This window comes from Glycine soja, chromosome 14 (genome assembly GCF_004193775.1).
Source record: "Glycine soja cultivar W05 chromosome 14, ASM419377v2, whole genome shotgun sequence".
Lineage (NCBI taxonomy): Eukaryota > Viridiplantae > Streptophyta > Magnoliopsida > Fabales > Fabaceae > Glycine > Glycine soja.
In genome coordinates, this window is record NC_041015.1 from 16,866,119 (window position 1) to 16,879,905 (window position 13,787).

The following is a 13,787-nucleotide window of genomic DNA, read 5'->3' on the forward strand; positions in this document are numbered from 1 at the left end:
TAAAACAGGGGTGAAAATAGAAATTTTCAAATTTGGGCCCTTCTGGAGGATTCTGGGATTTCCTTGCTTAAGGTGGAAGCAACCTAGCTCACCTGGGCGGGCTGGGCGGCAACCATCTCCCCTATTTTGTTAAAAAATGGCTTCCGGGGCTTCCGTAATGCTTTCGTAAAATTCCCAAAAACCTTGGGTAAGCATATTTCAATTAACATTGGTGAAAGGGAAGCGAAAAAATAGGAAAATCAAGTCCTATATGCTTCTGTAAGGCTTCCGTAACTTTTCCGTAAACTATGATAAGGGGGTGTGAACTTATCAAGATGGAGGTGCAAATAGCAATATTCAAATTTTCGAATCTGGGCTCTTCCAGAATATTTGGGAAGCTAGGTTGCTTAAGGAGGAAGCAACGTAGCTCTCCTGGGTGAGCTAGGCGGCAACCTCCTCCCCCCTTTTCCTATAAATAGGTGAAGGTAGGTTGTTATAAAGGGTCCCTAACCCCTATGCTATGTATTTCAGTTGTTTTGGGTGAAAATAATTGTTTCTTGAAGAAAATCCAAGCCGAGGTGCTTCCTTAACACTTCCGAGATGTTTTCGTGAGCAAATGCGTGAAGGTTTTCCGCCGCTCTTCACCGTTCTTCATCCGTTCTTCGTTCGTTCTTCGTTCTTCAACCTGTAAGTTTTCGAATCCGAGACTTTCAATTCATTTCTTGTTTTGTTGGCTTTTATCTTTATTTCGTTCACTTTCGGTTTTCTTTTCTTCCGTTTTTAACGAGCTTTAACCGATCGTTTAAGTCGTTATCTCGCCTAATAAATGATAAAATGAATTTCAACTGATCATTTGCGTTGTAATCTCGTTTAATCACTGTTAATGTAAAATCTAACTAATCGTTCACACTGTAACCACGGTTAAACCAAAAGATGGCAAAATAATAATAAAATAATCAAAATATTTTTTAATAAAATAATCCAAAAATTCAATCGGACGTTTTTCTTTGGAAGTTTCCTTGAATGAATTGACTAATAACCAAAGTGAAACTAAAGCTAAAAGCAACTCACAAATCAAGCTTTGTCCGCAAAAATCACCAAAAACCGTTTTAAGGTCCAACGCCTTAAATGGTCCTATTTGCTTTTATCGGTTAACCTGGACCGTTCAAAAGCATAAAAATGAACATGTAACTTTACCGCTTTTGCAAGAATTAAGTAGGTCTGAGTTCCTCATTGCAATTGAGGATACGTAGGAGCAAAAGCCCCCGCATTTGTCGACCACCCCAAGAGATCGTTATTGGTCCAGCGCCTTAATGTTTATCTACTTTCAAAAACCAAGAGATCGTTAATGGTCCAACGCCTTAACGTTTCTCTCCTTTCAAAACCAAGAGATCATTAATGGTTCAACGCCTTAACGTTTCTCTCCTTTCAAAATCAAAAGATCGTTTAATGGTCCAATGCCTTAAATGACCTTTTGTTCAGTTAAAATTTATCTTGCGAAAAAAAGATAAAAACAATTTAACCAACGTTTAGTTCTGAAAGAACTACATAGGTCTTATTTCCTCATCGCAATTGAGGATACGTAGGAGCGAGGGAAACACCCTTGTCGACCACAAAAAGATAAAAAATACAAAAGGCATAAAAAGATATAAAAACGTAAAAAAGGAAAAATAAAATAAATTGAAGACATGATATTGCACACTTGGTTAAAGGCCGCCGTCCCTTGTGACGGACGCGTGGGGTGCTAATACGTTCCTCGTGTGTAAAAACAACTCCCGAACCCTTCGCAATTAAAGTTCGTAGACCACACCTTTTCGGTTTTTCCAACGTTTTCCTCAAATAAACATTGGTGGCGACTCCGCGCATTTTCCTCCCTTGGAAGACGCACTCGTGAGCCCTCAAGTTGCCCTCCCGCCGAAGGGTAGGTTGCGACAGGTAGCAATTAGTAGCCATAGGAGTTGTAACCTCCTTGATTTTCTCCATGTCAAACTTCTTGAGAAGTTCCTTGCAGTATTTTGTTTGATAGAGAAATGTTTCATGGTCCATTTGCTTCACTTAGAGACCAATAAAGTAAGTTAACTCCCCCGTCATTGACATTCAAACTCCTCCTGCATCTTATGCAAAAAATTTTGATAAAGATATTTGTTAGTAGAACCAAAAATGATGTCATCCTCATAAACTTACACATGTAAAATTTTATGAGAGGACTTTTTAATGAAAAAAGTTTCATCAACTTTTTCTGTCTTAAACTTTTGTTCAAGAAGGAAGAAATTTAGCCTCTCATACCATTGTCTTGGTGTTTATTTAAGTCCATAAAGAGCTTTCTTAAGTTTATAACAACCCACCTCGTTGCTACGATATCACTACTCTAAAACACGACATTTTAGTTTTAAGTGAAATCTCCATTAATTTGATAATGAAAAACGAGGGTAATTTTTTTGGTGATATACATTCACCAAATAACGCACAAAATACTTAAATAATTACATATAATAATAATAATAATAGCAACAACAACAACAACAACAACAACAACAATAATGATAATGAACCATCATACATAATTCACATGACAAAGTAATTTAATTTATACATGTATTTAAGCCTTGGATTTACATGCCCGGATAGAAAAGAATCAAGGAACCAGGTATAGAGGCGTTGATATCAAAGCACAACTCTCTTCCAAAATAATCCCAACATCATCATGTCAGTTTGGCGGCTCCAACAAAAAAATCTCCTTCCACATAATCTATTGTTGTTCATATGCTTCCCACGAACGAAGGTTCGCGATCATCACAGGTACCAACCAAGTGATACAAAATAGCAAGGGCGAGTTTATTATAAAAGAAATCAACAAACATCAAATGACAATAATTAGTAAGAAAACAATAACCATAATTGGGCACAAATATCCATCAGTTCAACATACACTCAACAACTAGTCATCAAATTTTCCACAATTCAAATCAATCATGCTCATAATGATGCACGCACTTGACATAACTCTCAAATGCAATGCGGTACCATTCGTTAGGAAATAGCCCAAGTGTGTCCATGCGACACTCTCACTTAGGAAAAACTAAGCAGCAAGTGTCGAGGTCACCCTGTCGTGCACATGCAACTCCCTCCCATGGTGATCAGCCGAGTCACAAGGGAGTTCAAAATTGAGTGACATGCCACCAAGTATAAGTATTTTCCCTCGTGAAAAACTACAAGTACTTACTGATAAAGTTTATACTATTTCTATACAGCATGAAGTATGAAACATGTGCATCATCAATGTATTGACCGTGGATAATTAAGGATTCTAAACCACCCCCTTCTTTCTCCATGGATGTTTAAAACTCTTTAACCACTCTATTTCCCCCACCAGGGATATCCATCATGGTCACTGCACCCCCCATGTACATACATGACATACATCATCAATATCAACATCATCTTATCTTAATATCATTATCCACATCATCATCATCTAAACTCAATATCCTCATCAACGTCAACATCATCTCATATCAACATTATCATCAACAATAGCAACATATCATCTCAATATCATCATATATCATCAACATCAATATCATCTTATATCAACATTACCATTAACATCATATCAATATCATCATCAACATCAATATCAACATCATCGTATATCAACATTATCATCAACATTAACATTATATCATCTCAATATCATTATAAATATCAACATCATCTTATATCAACATTATCATCAACATTAACATCATATCATCTCTAAATCATCATCAACATCATCTCATATCAATATCATCATCAACACTAATGTCATACCCTAATTTCGTTCGAAGACTATCGTTTGTTGATCTTTTGATCCTTGCTAGTCGACTTACGGTGTTAAACGCCAGTTACAGTGCGAAATAGATTATCATTCAATGTTTTGATCAAGGAAGCTGATCGAGGCAGTACCCGAATCAAATAAACATGAAAATGCAGTAACTAGGAAGTGATCCTAGTTCGTTTCCCAACGAGCAGTGACAAGCCAAATGTTCATAATATACTTGCAGTAACAGTAACGATGGGGGGGGGGTTTGGTTGTTTGGTAATTAAAGAGCAGAACAAATAAAATGGAATACGAAACTACTAATATTAAAAACGGGTTGTTTCCTCTGATTCAGAAGCCACTCTCTTATCCTGGGTTATGGAGAATTCGTCCCTAACAGTCAACCACTTAATCAAACCCTATTTCAATTTACTAAGCGAAAATCAACTTAGGGTTTTCAATACGTGATTAGGCACCACATACACCAGTTAGCCCTTCGTCCATTAAGCATGAACGCAAGTTAGGCTCAGAGGCAATTAATCGAACACGAAGCGTGCACTGATTAATATTCACGAAATTGGGATAACTGGTGAAGGGAAAACTGCCAGGAAACCACATTACAAACGAAACCTCAAAGAGAGTTGGGCTTCGTCCTCAAAAGGAAACAACACCAGAAAATCTAGCCTTCCCTGAATTCAAACAGAAAACGCAAATGAAACATGAAGAAGAAACGTAAATGAACAAGAACGTAAATGAACAGAAACGTAAATGAACAGAAACGTAAATGAAAGTAGAAGAAGAAGCAAGAATGAACTCGTAATTAGAAGCAGAAAACGGAAATTTGCATTAAGAACGAAAACTGTAACAAGGGAATAGAAAAACGTGAAAACCTAAAACCAAAGCTCTGAATAATGAAAATAGCCTAGCAGAATAGAATGCCCTGCACGAATCCCAAGGCAACTATTAAAATGAGTCACTCAAAGTCACTGGGCCCTATTACAATACTCTGGCCCAAAATGAAATAAACACTGAACAACATAAAATAAAATTGTGAAATTTCCTAATTAGAAATTAACTAAGGTAAGTGCTGCTTTATTTGCCCTCTTCAAGTCCACAACCAAAATCCGGATTAAGCCCAATGTTTCATTAATTCCTGAAATTAGATTAAAAACATCAAATTAGCTAAATGAGCCCAAATAATAAAACTGCCTAATTAATTGACAATTAAGACCAATCAATAATTAAAATGGTGCAAAAAGGGTTTAGAAAATAGAAGAAAATGATGGCACATCAAAACCCCCCATACTTAGCCTTTTGCACTCCTGGGCAAAATGAAACAAAGAACAAAATCCAAGGATATCAAAGGGAGACAAACAAAAACATTCACATATTTCTCAATGAACATCAAGGAATGAAAGGAATTGGTAACATCTAACATAAGGAGATCCAAAAAGTCAAGACATTCATGAAAATCATCCAAGCAACCCAATCATGGCAAAATAGTTAATCAGCTCAAGAATGAAAAGTGATAAAGCCTCACAAGATATACACTCTATCTCTCAAGTGTCTAGGCTACTATTTACCCTCAAAGCACCCATGAAAGCAAACACCACATAAACTTGGCAAGATTCTAAAATTGACAATCAACCCATAAATACAAGCACATGAGGATCAAAAGGTCTTTTAAGGTTGTAATGGGGCCAAGGACAAGGTATGGAGAAATATGGAATAAGTGGCTAAATCCCAAAGGAATAGAGGAGCAAAGGGGAATAAGTGCATATTAAGAAAAAAATAAGAAAATAAAAAGAAGTAAAGATAAAAATTAAACATGAAGAGTAGAACCAAGAGTTTCATCATTCTTGTGCCATTTAAGATCTTATTCACTCAACTTTATTGCTTTTCTTTTTTTTTTTCCGAATTTTTTTTTTCAATTTTTTTTTCCAATTTTTTTTTTTTTTTTTACTCTTTAGCCTTTGAGAAACAACATTTCATTCAGCATGTCCACATTTAACCAATATACAATGTACATCAAGTATGGCCCAAAATACATCATGAAGCATAGCCAACAAAACAAGTTGTCCAATGAAACAAAAACCCCCCACACTTATTCCCAAAACAATTCCAAAGCTCCAAAATTCCTTAAGGATATGGTAATATCATGGTTTTTCACTTAAGGCTTGTAGTGAGCTTCAAAACAAGGAAAGGGAAACAAGGCTCAAAAGGGCTATCAAAGGAATTAATTCAAGGTAAGTCCATTTGGCTAGAAGCTTATAAGAACAAAATTGCCTTAATCATTTCCAAATATGCATGTGAATTAGGACGCATCAACAAGAATCAAGCCAAGGCTATTGTGCAAGCAATCAATGGGGCAAAACACACCAAATGATTATAATGATGGATGGCTCAAATTCTCACAAAGGTAAAATCATCACTTTCAAATTGAGCTTTCAAAACTATCATGACATGTAGAGAAGAATCAAGGATTTCAAGTCACAAAATGTCAAGAACTTTTATTTTCAAAACAATTACCCATTTCTTGAACATATCCTATAATGCAAAGAAAAACATGCAAAGTCGTACGTGCACACGAAATTGACCCAAAATATTAAACTGAAAATTCGACGAAACTAACAACATTAACAAATTAACACAACTAACAAATTAACAAAACCAACAAAACTAGCAAAACCAAAGAACACTCCCCCCCCCCCATACTTAAACAACACATTGTCCTCAATGTAGCACAATTAACAGATTAAAAACAATTAAATCATAAAAGAGAATCGGACAAGTGTAATAAAAGCAAAGAAGGAGATAGGAAAAGAAAAACTCCCTAAGTCATGGTGGAGGAAGAGTAGGGTGGAGTAAGGAAGTCTCTTCCACCACTACGTCCACTAAAGAAGGGTTCGTGAGGAATGGCTTAAGTCGATGTCCGTTGACCTTGAAGCTCTTGTTTGTGGAATCGCTTTTGATCTCAACTGTACCATAAGGAAAAACATTAGTAACAACAAAAGGACCAATCCACTTAGACCTCAACTTACCACTCATGAGTCCAAGCCTAGAATTATACAATAACACTTTTTGCCCAACCACGAAGTCTTTTTTAACTATCATGCTATCATGGAACTTCTTGGTCTTTTCTTTGTAGAACTTGGCATTCTCGTAGGCTTCTAGGCGGATTTCATCTAACTCACTCAGTTGCAACTTCCTTTCCTCGCCAGCTTGATCCATAGAGAAGTTGCAAGTCTTCACTGCCCAGTATGCTTTGTGCTCAATTTCCACTGGAAGATGACATGCCTTTCCAAAGACAACCCGATAAGGAGACATTCCTATGGGTGCTTTGTAGGCAGTCCGATGTGCCCAGAGAGCATCATCAAGCCTGGTACTCCAATCTTTCCTGCTTGGCTGCACAATCTTTTCTAGAATTCTCTTGATTTCCCTGTTAGAAATTTCTGCCTGTCCATTAGTCTGGGGGTGGTATGGTGTGGATACCCTGTGTACCACCCCGTACTTTTTAAGCAGGGCATGCATTGTCCTGTTGCAAAAATGGGTTCCTTGATCACTAACAATTGCTTTAGGTACTCCAAACCTGCAAAACAGATTAGACCTGACAAAGTCTGCGACAACTTTAGCATCATTAGTTCTAGTGGGCTTGGCTTCCACCCATTTTGAAACATAATCAACTGCAAGGAGAATATAAACATAACCAAAAGAGACAAGAAAAGGACCCATGAAATCTATACCCCAGACATCAAACACCTCACAGAATAGCATAGGTTGCTGAGGAATTTGTTGTCTCCATGTAAGTGTATTTCCTGCTCTCTGACACTGCTCACAAGTGCTGCAGATCTTCCACGCATCTTTAAAGATGGTGGGCCAATAAAAACCACAATCAAGCACTTTGCGAGCTGTCCTTTGAACACCCAGATGACCTCCCGGTGCGGAAGAATGACAGAACTGCAGGACTGAGTCAGTCTCATGATCTGGAATGCACCGTCTAATGACCTGATCACTGCACAATTTCCACAAGTAGGGGTCATCCCAAATAAAATGCTTAGCATCACTTTTAATCTTATCTTTTTGGGCCTTAGATGCTAAGGGAGGAAAAACAGAGGCAACTAAATAATTGACAATGTTAGCAAACCAGGGAGTAGAAAGAGAGTCAGAAATACTATACAATATATACAAATGATCATCCGGGAAATCATCCCGAATAGGTGAATCTGCATCAGAGACACGTTCGATCCGACTCAAATGATCAGCAACTAGATTTTGTGCTCCGCTCCTATCACGGATCTCCAAGTCAAACTCTTGGAGCCAGAGCATCCATCGGATCAACCTAGGCTTAGAATCAGCCTTCTTCAACAAGTACTTTAGAGCTGCATGGTCAGTATAAACAATAATGCGAGTACCAAGCAAATAAGATCGAAATTTTTCAAGAGCAAAAACTATGGCTAGAAGCTCTTTCTCAGTAGTAGTATAATTTGCTTGGGCAGCATCTAAAGTCCTAGAAGCATAATATATCACCCTGGGCAATTTATCAATTTTCTGAGCAAGGACAGCCCCCAATGCATAATTTGATGCATCACACATAAGCTCAAAAGGGGCTGTCCAATCGGGTGCCTGGATGATGGGGGTGGTAGTCAACGCTCTTTTGAGGCAATCAAAAGCCTCTTTGCATTTGTCATTAAAGTCAAACTCCACCTCCTTTTGCAACAAGTTGGACAGTGGAAGGGCTACTTTGCTAAAATCCCTTATAAAGCGCCTGTAGAATCCTGCATGACCAAGAAAAGATCGCACCTCTCGCACACAAGAGGGGTAAGGCAATTGTGAAATAACAGAAATTTTGCAGGATCTACTTCAATACCCTTATTGGAAATAATGTGGCCTAAAACTATACCTTGCTCAACCATAAAATGACATTTTTCAAAATTTAGAACAAGGTTAGTTTCAATGCATCTATTCAAAACTTTTTCCAAACTATTCAAACAACCATCAAAAGAGGATCCATATACAGTGAAATCATCCATAAACACCTCTATGCAATTTTCTAAAAAATCACTGAAAATACTAATCATGCACCGCTGCAAGGTACCAGGGGCATTGCACAGGCCGAAAGGCATCCTCCTATAAGCAAAAGTGCCGAAGGGGCAGGTGAATGTGGTCTTTTCCTGATCCTCAGGAGCAATAGTAATTTGCATATAACCAGAAAAACCATTAAGGAAACAGTAGTGGGATTTACCTGCCAGGCGTTCAAGCATCTGGTCAATGAATGGCAGGGGAAAATGGTCCTTTTTGGTAACCTGGTTCAGCCTCCTATAGTCAATGCAGACTCTCCAACTGTTCTGCACCCGAGTAGGAATCAGCTCCTCCTTCTCATTTCTGATCACTGTGAGGCCAGTCTTTTTCGGGACTACCTGGACAGGACTCACCCATTGGCTGTCGGAGATAGGATAAATGATTCCAGCTTGCAAAAGCTTGGTTATCTCCTTCTTCACTACATCAAGAATCACCGGGTTGAGTCTTCTCTGTGGCTGTCTTACTGGTTTAGCTCCATCCTCTAAATTTATTCGATGCATACATGTGGATGGGCTAATACCAGGAATGTCCGCCAGGGTCCAGCCTATAGCCTTCTTATGCTTCTTGAGAACTGACAACAACTTCTCCTCTTGCTCATCAGCAAGGGAGGCAGATATAATCACTGGAAAACTCTTGCTATCATCCAAGTAAGCGTATTTTAAATTTGATGGCAGAGGCTTCAATTCTGGTGTGGTCGGCTGGACAGTGGTAGAAGGAGATGGTTTCTCAGCCTTTACCTCATAAAGAAAGTCAGAGGTATGTGTACTTCCTGAAACATGGTTAGTCCTATCTGACTCTATAAAATCAATCTCAAGAGGTAAAACACCACCACCAGGCATGCAATCAATATCACTCTCAGATTCACTCTCAGCATCAAATTCAGACATATGATCAAGTACAATTTCAGACTCAATGCATGAAGAGTGAGAGGCATGCAGATTAGAATAAAGATTAGTCATGTATTCATCAACAACATGGTCAATTATTTCAGCACGAAATACAGAAAGATCTTCAGATGGGTATTTCATAGCATCCAGAATATTAAAATGAACAGTTATATCACCAAACTCCATGGACAGTGTGCCTGCATAATCATCTATCTTAGTTCTAGCAGTTTTCATAAAGGGTCTGCCTAGAATGATGGGAACTGATCCTTGAGAAAATCCATCTTCCATATTCAAGATATAAAAATCAATAGGGAAAATCAGTTCACCAACTCTAACTAAGACATCTTCTATGAAACCAACAGGATAGGCAACACTTCTATTAGCTAAATGAATTACCACATCAGTTGACTGCAAGGGACCTAGAGATAGAGAATTAAAAATCGACAGAGGCATAACACTAACAGAGGCTCCTAAATCTAGCATGGCATTGTCAAACTTACTATTCCCTATAATACAAGGTATGCTGAATGTACCTGGATCTTTGCATTTTTCAGGAATTTGAGGAACAGATTTACCAATCAATGCGGAGACATTTCTGCCCATGCTAATTCGTTCACTTCCTTTAAGCTTCCGCTTATTAGTGCACAACTCCTTCAAGAATTTGGCATATCTTGGAATTTGCTTTATTGCATCCAACAGAGGTATGTTTACCTCTACTTTTCTAAATGTTTCCAAGATCTCTTTCTCTGCCTCTTCCATTTTTTTGTTGGAAACTGCTCTTGGAGGGAATGGAAGAGGGGGAATGTGCTGCTTCTGCAAATCAGAATTACCTGTGGAAGAAGATTCACCTGCACAGAAATTGTTAGGTAGATTTTTGTCATCACCTTTTTCTGGAATAGAGTGAAGTTTGGCAGGTTCATTTGCAGATGAGGAAGGTGCTACGGGTTGAGGTCCTTGACACTGCTTTCCCGACCTCAATGAAATGGCACTGACATTTTTGGGATTTTGGACAGCTTGAGAAGGCAGCTTGTCAGAATTCTGGGACTGTTGTTGATTCAATTGGGTAGCCAATTGTCCCATCTGATTGGTTAAGCTCTGAATGGAGGCTCTGGTCTCTTGCTGAAACTGCATGTTCTGCATAGTCATTTGCCTCACAAGTTCTTCGAGGGAAGGTTGTGGAGGGGCCTCAACTGTTGGTTGTTTCTGGGGTTGTTGTTGTTGTTGGATTGGTGGAGGAATGTATGGTCTACTTGGGCCAGCAGCATTTTGGAAGGAAGGAGCAGGCTGTTGTTGTTGTTGCTGAGGGCTGGACCATCTGAGGTTAGGGTGATTCCTCCATCCAGGGTTGTATCTGTTGCTGGAAAGGTCATAATTGCTCTGCTGTGGTTGATTTTGCTGCTGAGGTTGAGGAGGTCTATTGTAAATATTTGCAGCATAAGCTTCAGGCTGGTCAATTGCTCCAGGTTGCTGCATGGAAGGGCAAAGGTCTGTATGGTGGTCAGCAGAGGAGCACAAACCACAAACCCTTGCGACAGGTACAGATTTCTGATTCAAGGCCAGCTGGGTTACCAAGTTGACCAACGCATCCAGTTTGCCTTCAAGCTTCTTAGTTTCAGATGATCCAGATGGGTTTGTAGCTACCTCATGCACTCCTCTAATGACTATGGCATCATTTCTGGCGCTAAACTGCTGGGAGTTGGAGGCCATCTTCTCAATTAAATTTCTGGCTTCAGCAGGAGTCATGTCTCCAAGGGCTCCACCACTGGCAGCATCTATCATACTTCTCTCCATATTACTGAGTCCTTCATAAAAATATTGGAGAAGAAGCTGTTCTGAAATCTGATGGTGGGGGCAACTGGCACATAGTTTCTTAAATCTCTCCCAGTACTCATACAGGCTCTCTCCACTGAGTTGTCTAATACCTGAGATATTCTTCCTGATGGCTGTGGTCCTGGAAGCAGGGAAATTTTTTTCTAAGAATACTCTCTTAAGGTCATCCCAGCTCGTGATGGACCTTGGAGCAAGGTAATACAGCCAGTCCTTTGCCACTCCCTCTAATGAATGAGGAAAAGCCTTCAGAAATATGTGATCCTCTTGGACATCTGGGGGTTTCATGGTGGAGCAGACAATGTGAAATTCTTTCAAATGTTTGTGCGGGTCTTCACCTGCAAGGCCATGAAACTTTGGAAGCAAATGAATCAGTCCAGTTTTAAGAACATATGGGACATCCTCATCAGGGTATTGGATGCACAAGCTTTCATAGGTGAAATCAGGTGCAGCCATTTCCCTTAGAGTCCTCTCACGAGGTGGAGGTTGTGCCATGTTCTCAGAATGTGCAAAATCAGAATGCTTAGAATCAGAATGCTCAAAATTATAATGCTCAAGATCAGGATGTTCAAAATCACCAATAACAGAATGCACAGATTCACCAGTTATGGAATGCTCAGAATGATCAAAAGGTATAAAATGATGCCTAACTAATCTATGAAATGTCCTATCTATCTTAGGATCAAAGGGTTGTAAGTCAGATGGATTGCCTCTAGTCATACACTACATTCAGCATGCACACAACTAGTTGCCTTGTCATGTAAATAAAGGTGTAGGTTTGAACTACAGCTACCCTCAAATGATATCCAAATGACTTGAAATTTTGTGAGCAACCTTATAAAATGATGAGAAGATAGCACAAAAAATTTCAGACAAAAATTCAAAGTCTAACTATGAAAGCTAAAATTGGTAGGTTAAGAAAAATAAGTGAATAAAACTTGAAAAATAAAAAACTTTTGACAGAATCGTTTTTTTTGGACGATGGAGACCTCAGCCGGCCTACAGCAGGCTGCCATGGCGTAGGAAATTTTTTTCTACCCCAAATGCATATATAATAATTGCGATTCTGATAACCGGAGCAAAAGTTATAGCCGTTTGAAGTTTTGACAAACACAAAATTTTGATAGTTTTTTGGAACTTTCAAATCTGACCAAACTAAAGGCTCTAGCTATTTTTCCCACAAAATATGGATTAAAAGAAGTTACCACAAAAAAATTCAGCCAAAAATAACAACCCTAGCTACTAAAACAAAAAATCCCAAATAATTCAGCATGAGTGGTCGCTAAAATCCGTCTCTAATTGATTTCTACTACTACTCTGTTTTTCCGCAAGCTGATTTCTACTATTACTCTGCTTTTCCGCAAGCTGATTTCTACTACTACTCTGTTTTCAAGCACAATCTTCACAACAAAACACCCAAAACTGAAACAGGGGAAACGCTTAATGGGAAAACTGAAACAGAACACACATTAAACAAAATACCAGGACACTAAACAACACTAACACACATACTAACACAATACTAACAATTAAACATAAAACACAAAAGGATTAAACACACAACACTAGCTAGCTATTATGAACCTTTGGACACTGCTCCCCGGCAACGGCGCCAAATTTGATCGAGGCCGTACCCGAATCAAATAAACATGAAAATGCAGTAACTAGGAAGTGATCCTAGTTCGTTTCCCAACGAGCAGTGACAAGCCAAATGTTCATAATATACTTGCAGTAACAGTAACGATGGGGGGGGGGGGGTTTGGTTGTTTGGTAATTAAAGAGCAGAACAAATAAAATGGAATACGAAACTACTAATATTAAAAACGGGTTGTTTCCTCTGATTCAGAAGCCACTCTCTTATCCTGGGTTATGGAGAATTCGTCCCTAACAGTCAACCACTTAATCCAACCCTATTTCAATTTACTAAGCGAAAATCAACTTAGGGTTTTCAATACGTGATTAGGCACCACATACACCAGTTAGCCCTTCGTCCATTAAGCATGAACGCAAGTTAGGCTCAGAGGCAATTAATCGAACACGAAGCATGCACTGATTAATATTCACGAAATTGGGATAACTGGTGAAGGGAAAACTGCCAGGAAACCACATTACAAACGAAACCTCAGAGAGAGTTGGGCTTCATCCTCAAAAGGAAACAACACCAGAAAATCTAGCCTTCCCTGAATTCAAACAGAAAACGCAAATGAAACATG

The 13,787-nt window shown here is 38.8% G+C and overlaps 1 non-coding gene across 1 annotated transcript; it reads left to right on the forward strand.

Moving 5' to 3' along the window:
- The first annotated feature begins 11,584 nt into the window (after positions 1 to 11,584).
- On the forward strand, positions 11,585 to 11,691 carry LOC114385532. The gene has a single exon (XR_003660902.1). It is a non-coding gene; the product is annotated as a small nucleolar RNA R71 (small nucleolar RNA).
- The last annotated feature ends 2,096 nt before the right edge of the window (positions 11,692 to 13,787 follow it).